Below are 22,413 nucleotides of genomic sequence, written 5' to 3' on the forward strand. Positions count from 1 at the left end.
GAGTCGGCTCAAATCCAGATGCAGAAGACTGACTGCCAGTTCTTCAGGAGCATACATAGGATCAAGAACTTTTAACCAAATCTACCGCAACAAATGTATTTCTCACTAGCTTTAACCCAAATTTGTCATATCAGTCTTTATGGAGAAAACCTTCCTTCAACGGATGTATCTTTCCTTACCCAAGTTTTAAAACCTTTTTTTTCTAAGGATTTTTTTTTCCTATTCCATATTTATATCATTATTTCCATGACCTCAAGATCCCAAGGATAGTATATTCTCTTAGTATATTCTATTAGTATATTAGTATATATATTAGTATATTCTCTTCTAGTAGCTCCATCATTTTTTCCTTCCTTTTTTGCCTTTTTAAAAATGGGGGTTATGTTTTCCCTCTTCCAGTCAACAGGAACTTCACCTGACTGCCACAACTTCTCAAATATGACGGACAGTGGCTTAGTAACTTCATCTGCCAGTTCCCTCAGTGCCTATGGATGCATCTCATAAAGTCCTGTGAACTTATGAAATAAGTCCATGGAATTAGATTGTTGTTCAGGATTTTTAAGTAGAAATTCCTTGTGCTCACCTTATTTTCCTGAAATGCATTTTAACTTGTGACCAGAAGGTTTCCCATCCATGATGGTATAGTATGATACAGCAAGATTTCCTTATGACTTCTCATACACTTCATTATCAATATTCTAAAAGATCCAAGTTTTGATTGTTTGTTTGCTTGATTTGTTCATTTCAGAAGAGGAACAAGTAATATTCCATGCACTGGGTACTATCTGTTCCTGTACAGCCTCTTGAGTATTTGTATTTATCAGATATGAAAACAAGTTTTCATACAGTTAATGAAAAAAAGAAAGAAAATTAGAGGTCAAGAGCCAATCATTCACTGATGTCTTAATATTCTGCTTCTTTGTTGCCTTTGTTTGCAGAGCGAGAGCAAAATTACAACTGTTCTTTTAATACTATGTGATTATAATGTTGGCAGATCGATGACTCTTGACTCTTGAAGTCCTTGAACAAACCCTCAAAAAATAAATGCTGAGAGGAGACCCTCTTTTATTATAGTCAAACAAAATTTTACTGATGACTTCACAAGCCAAGAATTTCCCCCTGTATAAGTGCTCTTCAAACAAACTTGAGGATGCACTTCAAACCTTGATCTCTACAGAAAGAAAGAAGAGCCTGCCGCTTGTCCCTGTTTCATCCAGGACTCCAGATTTTCTTATGGTGATATGTTTGCCTTGCCGCTTGTCTTCCCCCTAGATCTGCAAAGTCCAGTCCTTTACCCAGGAACTCCAGCAAAGTTTCTCTTTTTCTTTCTCACTTTTTTCCATCATCTCTTTCAATTCACTCTTTTAAGACACTCATTCCTTCAGTGATGTGGACATTGTGAGTGAGTCTCATCCAGTAATCACCTAGAAGAATGTGCTTTTACCTCCCTTGTTCACTGACAAACTTACTGTATTTGTTATTGAAGGACTTGCTATAGCCTTTGTGCTTGGAATTCTGATTCATGAGGCTGGCTTTCAGCTGTCTGAAAATACCTGGACACACCTGTATTGGGGTTTTCACTGTAAATACAAGGAAGATGGTAGCTTAGCCCCTACAAGTCTTAATTCCATAACATCTCCTTTGGGAGAGACAAAAATATATATTAGCTACACCATAATGGGGTAAAATTCATATGGATTCATGCATATTTTAGGTCTTTCCCCAGTGTGTCATTGAATAGGTCCCCACTCACCTCATCAGTTCTTTTCACAGAAGTCACCAAACCAAACCTTGGCTACAGAGATACATTATTCACAACCTTAAGTCAGGTTTGAACTCTTTCTTAGATCTTAATTCATTACCAGTTCCTAGGGAAGGTCAGACAGTCAGAGGAACATTTCTTGTCTGCTCAACATTAGCTAGGGTTTCCCTTCAAAAATCTGGCATCTCCAGTTCAGCACCAAAGGCATTTCCAGAGACTGTTCAGTGGTCTGAATGTCCAGGAAAGTCGATAAACAATAAAGTTGTATATAAGTTGGTAATCAATCTTGAGTTCTGCACTTCTCTGCCTTCTAAATAAAATAAAGGAGAAATAAAGATCCTCTTGTCATGACTTAATATAGAGCTCTGTCACATTGCAGTAAATCATTTATATGGGTAGTGATTAGAACTGTGATTTAGAATCAGTTCAGACATCTACAGTAAATAATAAGGCTTTTCGGTGGTTATTACAACTGAATACATCCTGTTTTCCTCCCCATTCAATTTCCCTTTCAAGATTATTTCCAGTGGACCTCCATGAAATTATGTTGACTGGTTGACACTCCCCTTTTGCTTCAATTCCTTGTGGGTCTGAGTCACAGGCTCACCTTCACAATTCACATGTTCCTGGGCTCAATGCCTGAATGAGTTCCCTTCAGGAAAAAATCCAGAAGCTATTGGCAAGATAAACCTGACTCCAGACAATTGGCTCCAAATAATTATGGATGTTAACCATGTGTAATTTTGCTCCACCTCATTGGAAGCAGTCCTCTAACACTATCCCAGCAAGATCTGTGCATTCAAACACTTGTTATGCCACACACAAGCCTGCCTGCCATGAAGCCGGGAATAAAATATGCCCTTAGAGCTCTGCTGTAAAAACTTATCTCTGGTGAGCCACAACGCTGCACTCTGACATGAAGGAAACACCTAAACAAACAAACAAACAAACAAAAATCAGTAGTTCCATCTCAGCACCTCCTCAAGCCATCTTCATCCCTGCCTGTCCCCACCATTGTTCTCCCCTTAAACATCTGATAATGTCTTGTACATTCCCAAGATGCCCATCCCCTGCATCCCAGAATGAGCCCTGGTAGCTCCCCTCAGCCTGGAGGGTGGTCTGGGGAGCCTCTCCCTGATTCATGGTGATGGGAACCACTCTGGACCACAGGCTGACCATCCTGCAACACTCCCGGGAGCAGCCAGGCAGGGTCTCCCCTGATATTCATTGGCTGGTTGACAGGTCCTTCCACTTGCCCTTGTGCCTCTGGGCTCACCCATGATCATGGGAATGAGCCTTTCATCACACAACATAACACTATGAGATAAGGTAGGAATATCAGACCTAAAGGGACCATATCAACAACTTGTCAAGTCACGAAAAAGCAAGTGAAAACGTTTAACCTAAGGATGCCATTTCTTCTGAACATATACACTTCTGGAGTCGACAAACTCTTCACTGTTCTACCACAACTTCAAAACTTAGGCGTAGAAAACTAAAAGTGACATGGAAAATTAGTTTGAGAATGATTCACTACTTTGCTGCAGCTATACTAATAATGCATACTTGATCTATTTACTCTCAATGATTTTATTTTATAATGGAAATAAGAAACCTATGTCTGCCTAAATGCGAGCTGTGTGCTTAGAAATATTTTCTTGTTTATCTTCAACTGTTGAAAAAATGAAGATTAAATTTTTTTTTTTTTTTTTTTTCTCTATTGATGCATTCTGGAATGAGAACTACTGAAAAACTTATATTAAATAAGCAAGAATTTGAACTTCCAAAATGGTAGGTGATAGGAAGGGAAAAGGGGAAAAGGAAAGGTAGATGTTGAAATAATAACAAAAGAAACATTTCAGATATCTTTTTTTCTCCTTTTTAATAAAGCCATTTAAATTCATAAAACAAATAAAAATGCCTCTTTGGGAGTTAAATAAGCTTACATCTCTCTAGTTAGAATGTTATACTCTATGAGTGCATATACCTTCAACCAACATTGCATGACTCTCCCTTGTCATCTGTGACATCCTGAGTCCATGCACTGTCCACTGGCTGTGGCATGGTTTGACCCAGAAAGTCAGCTTGTCGCCCAGGGCCATCACTAACTACCTGATGCTCTTTTGGCCAAAACTGAAGGGAGACAGACTTTCTACCCTAAATGAGGAAAGCAAAATAGGCAACTGAACAAGAGCAGATAAAAACAGGATTCAAAAATAGGCACCGTTTTTTTGTTGTTGTTGTTTTGTTTTGTTTTGTTTTGCTTTGTTTTTGTAACAGAAGACTCTATATCGTTTGTTCAACTCTACAAATATCCTTTTTTTTTTTTTTTTTTTTTTTTAAAGCGGAAAATAGCAAGTATCTTAGAGAAATAAAGATAAGACTCTTATTTTCAGGTTAAAATGCCTTCAGCCTAACTGTCTTCTATCACAGCTGCTTTTAGTGCTTGTTAGGGATGTGAGAATGTCTCTGTGGCTGCTAAAAATAAAGGTTTTACTCCAGCAGTAATGGAATTAAAAGGCCATGTAGTCCATTTTGTCTGTGTTTTCAAGTACTTGGCACTCTTGAGTCATAGTTGAGATTTTACATAAGGACTGGGTGGAAACAAATGTCTTTTCTTTGTAATTTCTATGAACAATATAAATATATTTGAGTAAGAAAAAAGAAACTATATAAGATTTTAAATAGAGTAAAAATTCTATAGCATTTTGATCCAGAACTATTAAAATGTTTAAAAGTTTTGTATATAATATAATACATGAAATAATATGTGTATAAAATGTATACAGTATATAAGTTTATATATAAAAGAAGAACCAAAAGGTAACTGTTAAAACGAAGCATAAATGTTTTGACATTACAGAAACAGTTGATTCAAAATGATTGCTTTTGCCATTTTCTCTTTTCTTTTCTTTTTTTTTTTTTTTTCCCCAAGTCTGTGTGGTTTCATGAAATGTTTATATTTGATTCAACTGTTATCTTTTGATGAAATATTGTTTTACTAGGTACTTTCCAGGGTTGTTGGTATCCCCTTTTAATGGAAAGAGAAGGATTTTCTAATAGTTGAGTATTTATTCAAGTCTGTGTCTGCAGAAAGTTCCACCTGGTCCCCCTATCAGGGATCAGAATGTCCATTATGGCCCCCTCCATGGCCATTTCCTCTCTTTTCTCTCCCATAACATATTGCCCTGTGGAAGGTCTGTACAGCAGATATGTATTTTTTGATTCAAGTTGGAACATCATAGATTCGGAACTTTTGTTATATCCTTCCATATCCCATATCCCTATGATGCCCAGTTTTCAGAGACACTCATTAGCAATTTTTATTACTGGCTAAAATGGCTAACAAAGTATGATAAATACCTCCTGAGAGTGTTTCATCCCTGAAAATGGATGATTGTAGCACTGCAAGAGGTATCTATTTCTTTTCTGTGAGTACACAGGAAGAGTAGATGATTTAAAATGGTCAACGCATGTAATTTTCAGATGAATGAAGTAAGGTGAAATCAATTTCAGTCTTAGAGTTCAGTTTCTAAGTATTGCCTCTGCTGCAGGGTAATTTCAATGCTTGTTTAGTTGCTTTTCTTAGGGGGAAAAATTCAGAATATATTGTAGGATATATATATATATGTAGGATATATACGTAGGATATATATTGTAGGATCTTAAAAAGAATTTATACTGATGGAAATTTGTTTCCTGTTGACTTGAGTGGGAAGGGTTCAAAAGTATCCCAACAGTTTGAACCTTTTAATAAGCATGTACAGTTCTGCAAAATTAGAATGGAAATCTAATGAAGTCAATTTTATCAACAAGAATTTGTCCTCGTTGGATGTTCAATAGTATTGCAAGATACTTTGCATCATTTAAAACTCTTCTTAGTCCTTTCATATTACTTTTGGTTGCTTTATTGGCTGAAAATGTTCAAGCACATAGCGAAACATATTTTGACACCCCCCCAACTCTTTTTTTTTTTTTCCTTTTTTTTTAGGGAGATGGTACTACTGTTTGCTGTAATACAGTAAAAAGTATGTGTATATGCATCTGTGATTTTAAAGAAAGGTCACATTAATTGTTGGGATACAGTCACAGAGGACTGAGAAAATACTTAATGATACTTGAAAAATTGCTATACCACTGCTTTTCAAGCTAGACCAGTCCTTGTTACTGTTAATTTTGTTTATTAGTGCCCCTCTACTGTATCTTATTTGTGTAGAAAACAGATCCCATGGAAGAGGATTGTTTTCATTACCATTGAGTGGGATTCATTTCTCTCAGCTACAGACACCTAAAATTCTATGTGTAGCAGAGACTTGGGCTTCTTCAGAGTGCTAATTCATGTGTAATTTCAATCAAAATCATGTAGAGTTTCTGAGTTTGACAGGGATGTCTAGTCCAAGATCCCTGGTCTGTTTTGAACAGGAATCAACCTGAAGAGAACTACATCCAATTGGCTTCTGAATGCCTCCAAGGACAGAGATTCCACAAAATCCCTGAGCAACCTGCACGAGTGTTCAATCATTCTCACACTAAAGATGATTTTTCTTATTCTTAAACTCAGTTTCCTGTGATTTTGCTCATTAGCTTTTCTCCTGTCACTACGCACAACTGAGAAGATGTTGGCTCTGTCTTCTTTACTCCCCCTATTTATACATATTGATAGATCCCCCTTCAGGCTGAACAGTCCAGGCTGTAGTCTCACTGGAACCAGCCTGTCCCTGTAGAAGAGATGCTCCTTTGTCATCTTACAGTCCTTCATTGAACTCTTTCCAGGATGTCCATGTCTCTCTTGTACTGGCAGCCCAGAACTGGATATGGCATGCCAGATATCTCTTACCAGAGCACAGCTGAGGATAAGGATCACCTCTTCCTAGTGTAGCTCAGGATGCTGTTGTCTTTTTTTTTTTCTTTTTTTTTTTTCTTTTTTTCTTTTTTTACACATTGCTTCCTCATGGTCAACTCATTCTTCACCAGAACCCCCCAGGACTTTTCTGATAACCTGCTTTCCAACCTATTGGCCCCTGGCCTGTCCGTCTCTGTGGAGATATTTCTTTCCAAGGACTGAAAGGAAATCAGAAAAAACTCTCTTAGGCTTAACACTGAAATTTTATAACATTGTTAGAATAGTTATTCTCATAGCAACGTACCTGCATAGCACCTAAATATGATGCCTCATTGACTCAGCTAAAGATTCAAGGTGTTGACAGAGGTTGAAGTGCCTCAAAAAAAACTTGTTCTTTCTTCTTCTTTTAAGCATTTATGTATTTATTTTTCCCCACAAAGATGGCATGTTTCAATTTGTAGGTGAAACTAGGTCAGAGAGAAGTGTCAGTTATTTTGTATTCTCTACAACTCAGTTTGGCTCTGAGCCATATAGAGTGTCTCTGTAGCACCTATCATCCTTAAAATATGGCTCTTCCTTACCCAGACAAATGGCATCAGATAGTGATGAAATTTTCTCTCCATTCTCTCATGAGCATGTTAAGGATTTAATTTATCAAGAATTTTGTTGAAGTTAGGCACTAGGAGCATATGATAACTTATTGGTTTTTTTTTGTTTGTTTGTTTGTTTTGTTTTTTTCTTCATTTGTTTCTTTGTTTGGCAAATGTGTGTGTGAGGGGGTGGATTCATCTCAAAAATAACACAAAAGGAAAAAAAAAAAGTAACCACAAAAATCCAAGGTCTTCTAAACTTCAGAGAAATAGGTTGTTGCAGGTAGAGGCTTGCTTGAGGCAAAAACATGAACATATTCCACTATTTTAGGCTTTGACCCATTCCTCTGAAGAAAATCTGCAAAATAAAAGGATTATGCAAGGCTATGTTTATTCAGGTTACATGACCCAAACCTGCTATAGACATGGCTTATTTTTAAGACTGAATTTCTGAAATCAAATTTCTAGATGACAACACATTGAGGGGTGCAGTTGATATGCTTAAGGGCAGGGCTCTCCTTCAAAGGGATATGGGCATGCTAGAGGAATTGATTGACAGAAGCCTTCTGTAACTCAAGAGGACAAAAAGCACAAAAAATGCTTAAATTGAGACAAGAGAGTTTCCAACTGGGTATAAGAAGATTTTTTTAAATATATATATATTTTTTTTTCTCCCATGAGGATAGTCAAGCCAGGAACAGGCTGGCCAGAGAGGATGTGCAGTCTCCATTCTGTAAGGTTTTTAGGCTGAACTGGACAAATACTTGATCAGCCTGATCTGTCCCTGTGGTTGATATTACCTAGAGCAGGAGGTTCGACCACATAGTTACCTAATTGTAAATACTAAAATTCATACAAGTGAAATTATGATATTTAAGTGTCTGTTTTCTTGCAGAACTCAATTACAAGTAAAGCTATGATTTAGCAGCCTTGTGACTTATATATCTGTAACTACATTAATATATATAAACACAAAAAAGCATGTAATATATATCAAATTTATACACAAGCATATAACTATACACACAAATATACACAGGCACATATAAATATACATCTACATATACATACAGTAAACTTTTATCCCTCAGCAACATACATCTGTTTCCTCACTCTGCTCTCTCGCTTCCAACATCTCTCTGTTTCTGATTTGACCCATCTCTACGTTAGCTTCATAGATAATGAGCTGAGGGTGTTGTATTTATGAAGGTAAGTGTTATTTAAGGACTTTTATTCCAATAAGGGTGCTTTTATACAAGTGTGACCTACCTGAAAAGGAAAACAACTCAATTGGAAAAGAAAAACCCCTCACTTTCTATTGTTATGTCCAGGCAAAATCTTGGAGTAGAAAATACTGGTCATACATGCAGTGTTGGGCACTCTTTTCTCTTTTAAACTCTGTTTCATGCAATCCAAATATCTGTCTGTATGTTGTCCGTCCATCAACATACTATTCTGCAAAACCTCAGTCCCCGTAACACCTCAAAGCATTGCAAGTTCTGGCATGTTTCAGTGAAGCTGAGTTACCATCCTTCTATTCAGGTGGAGGAAAGTCCTAGATCTTCAAGAGAGATATAGTGTATTCCAACAAGAAGCAAGTGCTTACATACCTTTCAGGGACTGAAACTAAATGGCCTGCTAGAAATAGAGCAAATATCCATGAAGGTAAAGAAGTGATCATTGATCATACAAGTAGATTATCCCTCTTCTATTTCTCAGAATTACCTAAGTCTTAAGAGCATCCTGATCCAGTCCACTTTACATAACATCAGGCTCACTTTTAATGCTACCATTTGCTTCAAGCTCTTTTAATCTTTGAAGAAAATTATTTCAGTCTGCAAATTGAATGAATCATCACTGAATTCAAATCTAAGGAGGAACATGAAGCCCTGGTACGCTGCCTCCTCCTCCCATTGCCTTTGTTTTTTGATACAAAATTTAAAGTTGACTTAAACTTCTAAGAAGTTAAAACCCTCCTCAGTGCATTGATCAGAAGGAGCTAGTCTCTCTTTAGGCTACTTTGTTTGTCAGAACTTTTCTTTCTATAACTGTGTGTGTGTTTAAGCCATTTTACTTTTCAAAGTGCAGAGACACACCTCTTTATTTTATTCTTCATGCTTAAATGAGTTTCACCTTCAGCTTGAACTTTCATGTCATCTCTCGCTTGAGTCAAAGAAAAGCAGGGTACTGTTCCTAGCTGCACACATAATGCACCAGTGTTGCATAAAGGCAGAAGGTATTGCACAAGGCTTGGATGGAGACTCTCAGATAATGGATCTCCTTGTCTTCAGATGTTTTCTTTGCAGAGCCTGAGCCAGAATTTGACACCCTTTGCAAACTGAGTGACAACTTACTCCTTGAGTGACCCCACTGAAACCAAAGGAGCTATTTGTGGAATAGGTTCTGCTCAAAGCCAGCAAAGGCAAAGGTGTCTCGACCTGTGAAACTGTGCAAGAGCAAATCCTGCTGGACAGGATTTGGGCAGCCAGGTGGTTTAAGAAACTCATGCTAGATTGAGGGACAGATCCTTTATCTGCTGCTGTTTGGGACTAGTTCTCTTCTTTGACAGTCCCATTCAGTGGCCTTCAGGTGTGGCCATGAAATTCTGTATCTTATGGCATTCACAAGAGAACATGTGTGGAGGTGATATTGTTCCCCTTGTTCGTGGATGTGTGCCCTTTTCTGTATTGCAGACAGGGAAAGCAACCCTTCCTCACATCTCAAGCTTGATTGGACCTCCATCTAGTTGGTTAGTTTATTATTACTGTTTCTCTGAGCTTTTGTAAGTAACCTTCATCCTGGGCCCTGCAAGGATCTACACCTGGGGCTTGGCCATGCTTTGAGTGTGGTGTTGGACTGAATGATCTTCAGAGGCCCCTTTCAAATTAAAAAAAGTCAGAAAAATAAAAAGTGTAATTCAAGAAAGCCATTTGTGCCAGACATTCTTATGATGGTGTTGTGCGGGTCATAAGGTGATAATATTTAGACTGAAGTGAGCAATTTGTCTATCCTCCACCATGCAGGACAGCATTGCACCTAAATGAGCAGAGATAAAAGGAAAAGAGGAGAGTGATGCAGTCTCTGGGTGTAAGTTTTCTTGCCTTCGCCAGTATATTACCACTCAGATAAATTCACTTCTCTCAGACTGGGGCCTAAATCCAGTGCTTGCCATCTGAAGATGCTGTCTATTTGTAGACCACATGCATGCTTTGCCATGGTTTTGGCCACCACAAGACAACAGAAATGATGCACACTTGTTTCCCTTTTGTACTTACAGACTCTAACTGGTGAGCTTTTTGGTATTAACAGCAGCCTGATTTCTTCTCATGTAGAATCCTATCTAGGACAGATTTACATGACTATACCAGGCCTATCTGGCACTGCTGAAGTCAAAGTAGCAGTCAATCTCAAAACAGACTCACTTTTTAAGGTCTTATTAACAACCATCAACAAAATACTGCCCACAATATATTCTTGAAAACACCAGAATATGTTCTGCATTCATGTCTCTTATTTTCAGTAATTTGACATGCATCCCCTGGCACCAACATCTGTGTGTCAGCATCTGTGCATGTACAGACAAAGGTGCACAGAAAAAAAAAAAAAAAAAAAAAAAAACTGAAAATTTTCTTTCCACAAGAGATGAAGGAAACAAATGTAGGAGAAAACACCTTGTCGTTTCTCCTCTCTATAGCTTTCGATCCAAACAGTTCTGCTTCATATATTAAGCATCTTTTCCTGATCCCTGTCAGAACAGAATATTGCTTTAGGCAGACTCTCATTTCTTATGCACAGGAGAGAATAGCTTGACTTACTTTGCCAGATTCCTTGTCAGTTCCTGACCCCCTTAAACTCTGCAAACCCGGAGTAACTCCAACTTCTGGGCAGCTAGGCAGGTCTTAAGCTGAGAAACTGTGCACAGACATTTGGTCTCAGATAGGGATCAAAAATGTGCTACCACAAGCTCAATTTTTTCTGTGCATCAGTTTCTAAATGCCTGCTACGAAAAGCAAAGGATATGGTGATAAAAGTGAGAAATAAAAAGTGAAAAATGGAAGGAGTTGTATTTTCTGTTCTATGACTGTGATTCTGGCATCCCCTGATTTTCTTCTGGTATTTTTATCTATTTTACCTTCTTCTGAGAAGGGAGTGGGACTGAAGGCAGGGATGGTGAGCACCAGGACCCAAATCTAAAGGAAGGATGCAGCTGTGGGATGCACCTAAATCCAAGAGATGGGAACCATTTTTCAAGTTTCTCAACTTTAGAGACATCTTCTGCAAAGAAAGATGAATCATTTCACCGGGTTTGCCTCACTTTACCAGCAAGCAAAATGGAAGGAGGAATATTAATGTCTTGACAATGGGTGAGGCCCTGAATCAGACTGAAAAAATCCATGATAGTTATAATGTGTGCCAAGCACCAAGATGTTATTCATGATGATAAAAGGAAAACTTTCCATGTCCTCTTTTGTACCCCTTTGTACATTATATGGTAAACTCACTTAAATCATGGCCTTTATTTATAGTATATCCTTATAAATGTGTGAGCAAGAGTTGTGGGTGATGATCCTCTGAATAAAACTGAGTCCAATAGAGAACGATGCAATTTGAGTATTAAATTAGGTAAAAAAAAAGAAAAAAAAAAGGAAAAGAAGCATGCATATGTACAGGTGTGTCTGCTCTTATGACAGGCTGCAGCAGCCTCAAAGCAAAACAGCACCTTTCTGTGCAGAGTTCATAGCAACTTCAGATATTTAATATACAGAAAACAAATGTCTGACAACTTCAAACCACATACATCAGAGCAATAATGAATATTGTTTCACAGTGATATTTTTAGTCTAAACTAAAATAGCTAAAAGTCAGTGCTGGCAGCAAAATGTTTTGTTGCAAAAGTGATTGATATAGTAGGGATTCTTACAGTCTTTAATTAAATAATGTACTCCCACACAACTCCCTCATCTCTCATCAAAACTCCTCTTGAAATTACTCTATATTTATTAAGCATATAAATTCTTTATAAATAGCCAGTGATTTTTATAGTTTATACTTGGCCTGATCAATAGTAGGTTTGACTTTGACTTTGAAGGAAGTGGATTTAGTGCTATCAAATTTTATAATTTTCCATCTCAGTTCTTTTCATACAGAAGTTTATTTACTTTCTCCTTTCTATTTTTTCTTCAGTCATCCATGCAGTGTCTTGTTTTACTTTGTTCTATTTTCTTTTATATCTGCAGTGCTCTCTTTTTTATTTTTTTTCCAGTATCTTCTTTCATTTAATATATGTTCTTTATCAGTTTGCTCCACAGCTGAATATTTTACATTTATCTGAATTAGATTCCAATTCTACCTATAGCATTGATCCTGTATTTGAATTGTCCCTATTTTTCTACATCTGGCTACTCCTATCTCTGAAACTTTCATCTATTAGCTTGAAATATACAATTTTCAATATTATAGTCATAGTTATTTATAAAAATATCAAAACCCCAAAGAGGCTAAACAGATCTTTCCACAAAACAGTGACCCAGATTTGCTCAGATCTGTTTTCAGATGAAGTACATTTACTGTGACAACCCTTAATTCATATTGCAAAAGATGAATATGCAACAAGAACTGGTAGGGGAAAATTTATAATATTTAAGTCTCTTTTCCTTTGTTCTTAGAAGAACATTCCACCCAGAAGCAAAAAGAAAACTCATTTGTAGGACCATAAATCTATCTATAGAAATTTTATATCTATATCTATCTTCCTTTGAAATTGTGTGCTAGAAACAAAATAAGGACTTCTAGTTAAAAAATCATGAATATTTTTTATTTTAAATATTTACTTCACATCCAACAAATTTGGAATGTCTAGATCCAACAAACACCTCGAGATATTATTATCCACTAAAGATTATATTCCTCCTCATTTTTCTTCCTGCAGTGTATCTTGGCTTCCAGGGTATTCTCAGGAATATAACCTCTCCATGACAAAATATTTTTATGGGTCAGGGAGGGTGTGTTTTGACCTATCAAGAAGAATGGGGACATGATAATCCCTAGCAGGCACCCTTCTAAACTGAAATATTTCCATTTCCTGTAAACAGCAGGACTTTATGATAATTACCTTTGTATTGCAATTTGTGTACAGGAAGCTACAGGAAGCCAACTCTCCCCTTGTTTGTGATTTATGAATTGAGAAACCTGTGCCATATTCTGTTGGGCACATATTCATGCTGGGTGTTGATTCAGTGAGATTTTACTTGCTCACAGATTAAAGCTAGACTCAGTAACAATGCTCTGGCTGAACCTGTCTCATCACTTTTGTGACTCAGCTTGTATTTAAATACAAAGGACATACACATGAAATCCCACATTTTAAAAACAGGATGGGAATATTTTCCCACTTCTAAAACATATGGTGAGTCCCAATTAACTGCCTATAAAATTTTCTCCAGTTGTTAGATGAGATATATTACATCAAAATACAGTATCGTTGTCAAATATTATTACGCAGTAGACAACTTACTCTTCACTAAAAAATTCAGGATAAAATGTGCCAAAGGATTGTTAAAATACATCTGTTCAAAGGTTTCCTGAGCACTGAAAATAAGACCCTTCTTACCTTGACATCAATTTTTTTTCTTTAATTCTTCTCTGCTTCTATATATTCACAGTTCAATACATATTATAGGTTCCAATGTTTTGCTTTAAAAACTAATAACAGGTCCTTAAAAATCTTCATAATAAAAATAACATGGAAATGTGGCCATCATCAGTCCTCTTCTTCGGAGATAGTTTTGAAGAAATCTTGTAGAGTTAAGCTCCTCTACTCTATGTCATCACAAGTTTTAGCTTTCCACTTTTTATACTGTGAATATGAACTATAAGCTCACATTCACTAGGGAGTACACATAATCATCTGATATATGCCATGGTTGGATAGCAGCTTACATTTCCATAACAGTTAAGACATTTTATATTACTTTTTTTTTTTTTTTTTTGCATTATGCTCTATTTTGAATGTAGCTGTCCTTTGTTCCTCCTTTTTTTTTTTTTTTTTTTTTTTTAGAGAGAGAGAGAGAGAGCGGCCGTTACAAAATTGATTACAGATTGCCCTGAAAACTGAAAACCTTGTAATTTCTATCAGGCATGAATTCATATTTTTTTCTTCTTGTTTTATCCTGAACCTCACTGGCTTTTAAGATAAATTACAATCCTCTGCTTTCACCCAACCCATTCCTACTGAACAAATATGCTTTTATCTCCAAAAGTGAGTTTATGTTTCGTATCATTGCGGAAATAGTAGGTTAAGAATGCTGGTTTAGCCTTTGGGATTGAGTTTGATTGCCCAATGAATGATTGCTAAAAAAGAACATTGAAAATTGCTGTTGTTATTTTCATGAAATTCTTTGGTGAAGTTATTCCATTCCCATTCTCAGTATGAAAAGGTTTTAGTGAGAGAAAAGACAATAAATGCTAACAAAACTTTCACCAGTATTTGTTTAGATCTTACATCCAAGGGCATGTGGCATTCTCAGTTGCAGAGGCGTTCAAGGATACTACAACTAAAAAACTTCTCCTGCTTGCCTTCTGGACACCTGTGTAATATCCATGACAATTCAAAGAAACATGTTTACTTGCAAATAAGACATTGGCAGATGCTAAAAGACTTATTATGGCAATTGATTTGTTTAGTTTACATGAAAGAATCTCTCTATTAAGATACCATTGAGAAAACAGTTTTTGACCTTTAGAATTGCACATAAAACCTGGAAAACCCTCCTCCAAAACAATAAATAAAATAAAAACAAATCTAGTAACCATGTAGCACCTAAAGTACTTGGAGAATTATTTTTTCCTCTCAAAATATTTGGGTCTGCATAAGCAACAAGGTTTGTAATTCAGAGACCATGGACTAAAGGAATCAGAAAAAGAAAGACAAGGAGAAATTGAGACAGAAGAGCTCCCCATCTCTCCCAAAATCTGAAACAATTACTAGACTATAGGGAACAAATTATTATTTGTTTAAGCCAACACGTTTGGATTTAACTAATAGGCAATAAAGAATTTTCTACTAATGCTAACTGTAGAAATTACAGGACTTGTAAAGCATTGGCAAATAAAAGTATAACATACTTTTTTTTTTTTTTAATTCTCTTGTCTCTTTCACTGACATCCAGAAGTAGATGAAAAGGCAATGATTGGTTAAAAGTAAATATTAAGATGTTTATTTTTATATATGACGATTTTGGCCACATAGCTTGATTTTTAGCTAGCCCCTCTGGAAAAAGTTAGAATGTAGGTGGGGGCTCTATATTGAATTGAACATCAACATTATTGAACTGTATGTGGCATTTTTCTCATCCAGGGCTAAGCCATCCCGGTCTTCTCCAGTTCAACTACGTGTTCAGGTTTCCCTTTGTAATTAAAGGAGAAAAAAGTTTTTTCAAGGAGTGTTTCAGGACAGTTTTAAGCACTTCTTTAGGACAAGATTAATTGCTCCCTGTGCTTCACTACTGACTCAATCTCCACTGATAGTAATAGGAACCAGGGCTGACAAGTTTCATTTACATAACCCACAGATGGCTTTATTTATTTGTTTATTTATATTTTGCTCTTTCGAGTGAATTGAAATGATAATGCAAAAATAATTTTTTACACTCGTCTAACTTCTGCAATTGATATTTGACAATTGCATTGACTGGGATTTCGTGTTCTGTATCTGTAGCATTCAAAGTGCAGAGCCAGTCTCTGAGCCTACACTAGGTGGACTTTGGGGAGGAGAATGAAAAAATGTGTAATGTACAACACAGTACAAATAATATACTCATGTACATTTCTAAGGAATTTGTTTAAAGAGATTTCCCCATATTACAGAACACTGCATACTGCTTGAATTTATGACACCACAAAATATTAGGTATGAGGTCTAATTTGGATTTTGGAGATCTGCAGGACAGAAATCATATCGATGTGGAGATTAAAAACAAAGTTGTCTTTTTCCCAATATAACACACCTCATGGACATTACTGGTTTTAGAATAACGCCCTTTATTTCTATTATTTATCTATTTATTTGGTCTTAACAAAGAATCTCAGGAAATCCTGTCTGTGTAACATCAAGTAATAGCATTCTTTAGCAGCTTTATGTTCCTTTTTTTTGTTTTGTTTTGTTTTTGCTAGCACATCATCCTTTTTCTAGTCAAATTACCAGTGAAAATATTAGCTGAATTACCAGTATATTGGATGGCCCATCTCTAATGAAAGTGAGTAGAGATTTATTGATAGGAATGAAAAATGTATTAAAGAAAGAAAAATGAGAAACAGTCAACTGTTAACGTAAGTAGCATTTTGCAAAGAGAAAACTAATCTGTCAAAACTAAGCTGTGCAATATCTGAAAAAAAAACTTTTTTGAGACATGAACTTGAACAGTAATTACTCTTTTTAAAGTTTAAATGCATGCATACTGGAGTGTGATAAAAATAAACTAGCTTGAAATACAGTTCTGAATAAATAAAATGAATAATAAAGAATACAGGAAGATAAGTTTATTCAGGTATAAAAAAATAGTAAAAGCTTTTTGGTTTGCTGAAATATAGGGTACATAAATTTAATGCTATAATAAGAGGAATGTGAGCAAGATGAGAGTAAACTTGCACATCTGTTGAAAGGAAAAATATCTGCTGAAGGAATGCAGGATGACTGTAACATTTGATGACAGTCTGATAATGAAAATAAAATTGGTGAGCAGAGGAAAAAGAAAATAATATATATTATATATATAAAAAATTAATTCTGTCATATTAGAATCAAAATATGAAAGGCAGGAAGAAACGCAGTATAAAAGTCATAGTATAATTATTCTGCAGACATCAGGCTTAAATTTGCTGGTTTAAAAATTAATCAAAAATGGTCAAAATTTCTTTTCTGCACAGAATCTAGGAACCACCTAAGATGAGAAAATGTCATGATCCTTATCTTCTCCTTTCCTCTCTCTCTTTTTAAAAGTTCTTTTTTCTTGGACATAGTGTGGATTCATTTGATCAATTTGTGACCGAGTCCTCTCTCAAAAAGTTCTGACAGTTAATGAAATATAGGATCAGAGAATCTTAGAATAGGTTGGGGTGGAAGGGACCTTAAAGACCACCAAATTCCAATCCTTCTGCCACGGGCAGGGACACCTCCCACCAGATCAGGTTGCTCAAAGCCTCATCCAACCTGGCCTTAAACAATTCCAGGGATGTGGCATCCACAGCTTTTCTGGGTAACCTCTTCTAGTGCCTCACCACCCTCTGAGTGAAGAATTTCCTCTTATATCTAATCTAAACTTACCCTTTTTCAGTTTAAAGCCATTACCCCTTGTCCTATCCCTACACCCTGTGACAAAGAGTCCCTCCCAGCTCTCCTGTAAAGCATGGCTTTAGGCCCTGGCAGGCCGCTGTGAGGTCTCCCCGGAGCCTTCTCCTCTCCAGGCTGAACAACCCCAACTCCCTCAGCCTGGCTCCACAGCAGAGGTGCTCCAGCCTCTGAGCATCCTCGTGGCCTCCTCTGGACTCACTCCAACAGGTCCCTGTCCTTCTGGTGCTGGGGCCCCAGAGCTGAGCGCAGGCTCCAGGTGAGGTCTCATGAGAGCAGAGCAGAGGGGGACAATCCCCTCCCTCACCCTGCTGCCCACACTGCTGTTGGTGCAGCCCAGGACACGGCTGGCTTTCTGGGCTGAAGGCACACCTTGCTGGCTCACGTCAAGCTTCTCATCCACCAGCACCCCCAGCTCCTTCTCCTCAGGGCTGGCTCTCAATCCATTCCCCGCCCAGCCTGTATTTGTGCTTGGGATCACCCCCTCCCAGATGCAGGACCTTGCGCTTGGCCTTGTCGAGCCTCATGAGGTTTGCACAGGCCCACATCTCAAGCCTGTCAAGGTCCCATCTTCCCAGTATCTTCCAAAAATACAACTTGCTCAAAAGATGATGTGTGCTGGCTAAATGTACCCCTCAGTCATCAGTGACTTTGCTTGTGGATGTCTTTGTCATGGAAATAGCTGAAAAGAAATTTCCTTTGGAGAGAAATCACAGACTTATTAAAAAAATACTTATTAAAAAATATCAAATTAAAATACTTCCTGAGAGCCAAACCAGCATTCAATTAACACTTCTAGTATGTTGCAAGAGAAAAAAAAAATCTGCTGGTTGCATCTTCCACAAGTCTTGCTTCTTAAAAAGTGGGGATGCAGCAAAAGTCTCTGACCATGATAATTCAAAGGTCTTGGAGTTTCACTATAACAATGTTATAAAAGCTTCTGAGAGACAGCATGTATTAGCTCAGCTGAAGTCCAGCTAACAAGGTTGCAAGGACCGGAGCTGAATCAGGTCAGGCTCCCTCAGAGTAAAACTAATTTCTCCTCGCTGTTTTGCTTTACCCAATAACCACTGAAACTGTAACAGAAATTGCCTAGTTTTCAGAATTTTTCTTCTTGGGTGAAGAGCAAAGTTTTATTACTGAAGAAAGGCAAGTATTCCTCCTCCTCCCCTCCCCCCCTCCCCCTTTGTTTTTGAATGATACGGTTTCACTGAATAAAAGCAATTTTCCACAGTATGATTTCAATGAAATATTTTCAGCTTGCTCAGTCACTTTCCATGATTTCCATGTCTCATTTTCATGTCTCATTTTCAGTCTCACTTCCATGATTGGGTAAGTATAATCTCCACAAAGAAGAGAAGGGCATGATCTGTAGTAATTCCATTTAACACTTAGGGGATCTCATTTTCTTACAGTATGATTTGTCTTTCTTATATCACCCTTGTGCTTGAACTGGAAGAAAAATTGTGAGTGTGACACCAAGTATGTGAGCTTTGTCACCCCGTGATTGACAAATGAAAACAGGCTGACACAATGTACGTGATCTTTGTGGGCAAAGGCCAAGTTATGTTATGGAGGAGGTAAGTGCAGATTGTTCACTTCACAGAGGCAGCTCACCTCGTGTTGTCTGCTTAAAACATAAGTAGGTTTTCCCAAGCACCTGTAATGCAATACAGGAGTAATACCATGGAAAGTGGAAAGCTTCCCTCTTGGCCTTAGCTGGCATGATGGCATCATCTCAGAGTAAAATTATAGCTTTAAAACAGAAAAAAAAAACTTGTGGTAATGCTTAACATCATACTGGCACTAGAGATGTTGATTCTTTTTTTTAATATATTTATTTATTTATTTTATTGTTTTTTAGCATTACTCATGATTCTACAGAAATCATTATCCAGAATTGTAGTGAAAGGCAATGCTGTCAATTGTACCAATAACATGGAAATCTGCCCCCCCCCCCCTTTATATTCCCCCATTTCACAGAAACATTTCAGATATGAATTTAGAACTCATAAACTACTTGGCATCAGGGATCTGCTAACTTTTAATATGGGTTCAGTGAAAAGTAACTTTTCTTTCACCAAGAGGAAAAAAGCTTTGCATTTGATGTCAGGTAAAAAGCATCTGCAACAACAGTCAGCATGGACAGAATGATGAAAAGAAAACCGTCCACACACTCATCCACAGCGTATTTGGCTGTCTATCTTTTGATGACATAATTTGTAGTTGACCTTGTGCTTCATATTTTCATTGCATTGAAATATGTATTCATGCCTAATAAAGGGTTTAGAAAAGGAATACTAATTGGAAGAAAAAATGATCCTTTTTATGGATACAGTGAGAACTTCAAGAGTTCTTTATTATTTGAACCAGAAATTAGGCAAATTTTAACATTTGATTATACTATATTTCATTTTTGCTATTTGCTTATCAAAATATTTTGGTGAATGTTGCTTACACCATAGTGCATAAAACATATTTTAACATGGCCATGAGGAGTTCTGTGTTAATATGCAAGCTTAAAAACAGACTGCATTTAGTACTGTTTAAAACAGAAATATCTTCATACATCCATTGTGAGTGTGCTTGGTGATATCAGTCACTTGTCGATTAATTTATATTACTAAATGAAAAGGTAGTAGGCTATAGTTTTCCAGACACCAAGCATTCCATTTTAATATTTTTAAGCTCACTGCATCAGTTACAAATTTGAATAAAGTAGGATTAAATCAAATTGCAAACCAATATACAGTTATGTCTTCAGTTCTGAAGTTCCTTGTCCTCTGTACCTAAAATACACGATTATTAATATACATCAAGCTTCATCTGGTGATTCAAATCTTTGCCAATGCTTCTCTGTACTTTTTCAATGGCATACAGCAACAGTAAATGAACATAAATATATTTCATAGCATCCTAGTTCTGAAAATTTATTTTGTTTCTCCATGCTATATAAATACCTGATAAAAGGAGGGCTCCAAGAGCTTGGAAAATCAGCCTTGAACTGCTTGGTCTAATATGCCAGCAGTCATATTTCTTAAATGTGTAAGAAGATGCCTCGTCTCCAGCTTTCGCCTCCACCTGGGCATGGATGCCATAATGACCTGTTCCAAATAAGCCAGATCTTGGGAAGAATTTGCTTCAAAACTGATCTAAAATTAAAGGTCCCTTAAATATATTACTTTAAGTTTAGTTTTTGTTTGTTTGTTTGTTTGGTTGGTTGGTTTTTTGAGACTTGGAAAGAAGCTGCAGAACTGGAATATGAGACCACATCAGGAAGGGACTGATGCTGCGTGGAAATTAATTGATATTGTGAAGGGTCCGTTGAAGTCAAGGATCATGTGAATTCTGCAGGACATCCTGCATTACAGGACATTGCTTTACATCACTTACCTGCTGCAAACCCTTGCTGCAAACCGCTGGGCTAGTCTTTGCTTTACTGAGAGCTGCCTCTTTCTGATCAGTGACTGTCCTCTTTTTCTTGCAAAGTGAAGTCTGCAATCTTGGAAACATGAAACTGAAGACACCACAGGAGATCAAGTGGTGCAGAGCACAACATGCTTCTGCTGTCGTGATGAAAACTAAAGATTTCCTCAAGGCTTAAGAACTATTGCCCTTCTGAAAACTTTAGTTTCTGAAATCATGAAATGATAATAGTAACTTTTCCATAGGAAGAAAAAAAAAAAAAAGTAAACTTTCATCTTTACTATTGTAAAGAAAGGCTTGATAAGAGAGTATTAAGCACAAGAATCCCATTATTTATTTACAAAAGCTCCCTCCCAATCATTGTTCTTTACACTGAATACATTTTCAGTGGCTCTGACTGACAAAATGGAAGCTTCTGATAATGAAGCAATGTTTTTGAAACTGATACAGCATTTCTTATAACTCAGTGATTTATGAACAGCACATACACAGATAAACTTCCAATTGATTCTTGCTCCTCCTTGGATAGATGGCCTTGGCTGCTATGATTCAGAAGTGCTGAACCATAAGTAAAAGTGTTTTTTTTTTCTTTTTTTTCTCTCTCTCTTTTTTTTTTTTTGTCTTGGTGGTATGATAATGCTCACAATATGAAAATATGAGCAGCAATAAAAGCCCAGTCCTGAGAAGCCTATCAATCAAAAAGGTCAAAGTGTTCATTTTGATAAATCGTGTTTGAATATATGACAGGGTAACATAGTCCAAAGTGGAATGTAGGAAGATGTAACATTTATGACTCTCTGCTTTTAGTTTTAATTATAGACTATTCATTTTAGGCTAGCTTCTTTCAATATTTATGTTATTCAGATGATTTGCAACAAAGATGAAAAAAAAAATCATAACCAAAAAAACATTCTCCAAAACCCCGAGAGCCTTTGGCCATGATACAAAAATTCCTAAATATTTCTCTTCCTTTCTTAACCTATTAGATTAAAAAATAAAAGTTAGAAAGGACAAATCAGGAAAACATTTTGGTAGAGCTGCTGTCACAGCATTTATACATTCTTAAAGACCACCCCAATCAACTATGTTAATCCAGTTATTAATTCTCTTAAAATAAATGAGCAAGGGTATCTCCTGCTCACTGCAGTCATTTTAAGGCAGAAGGTCTCAGGATTCAAAGCAGGTCCCATGTTTCCACCCCAAATGAGTAAACATAGCATAAATTGTCTTGGGTTATTTATTTTTGTCTGGAGGTTTTCTTTGTTTTGTGTGTGCATTTATTTTATTTTTTCTCCATGGACAACCAAAGGATACCTTTGTGTGCTCTTACAGGTGAAGCGTCAAAGGCATGTAAGGTGGACAGAGACTAAACACACACAACATCCTATGCAAACTGGGCAACAAGCTAAGGTAAAATAGTAGAGGGGAAAGGAGGCATCCTCTGTTC

This window comes from Cygnus atratus, chromosome 2, assembly GCF_013377495.2.
Source record: "Cygnus atratus isolate AKBS03 ecotype Queensland, Australia chromosome 2, CAtr_DNAZoo_HiC_assembly, whole genome shotgun sequence".
NCBI lineage: Eukaryota > Metazoa > Chordata > Aves > Anseriformes > Anatidae > Cygnus > Cygnus atratus.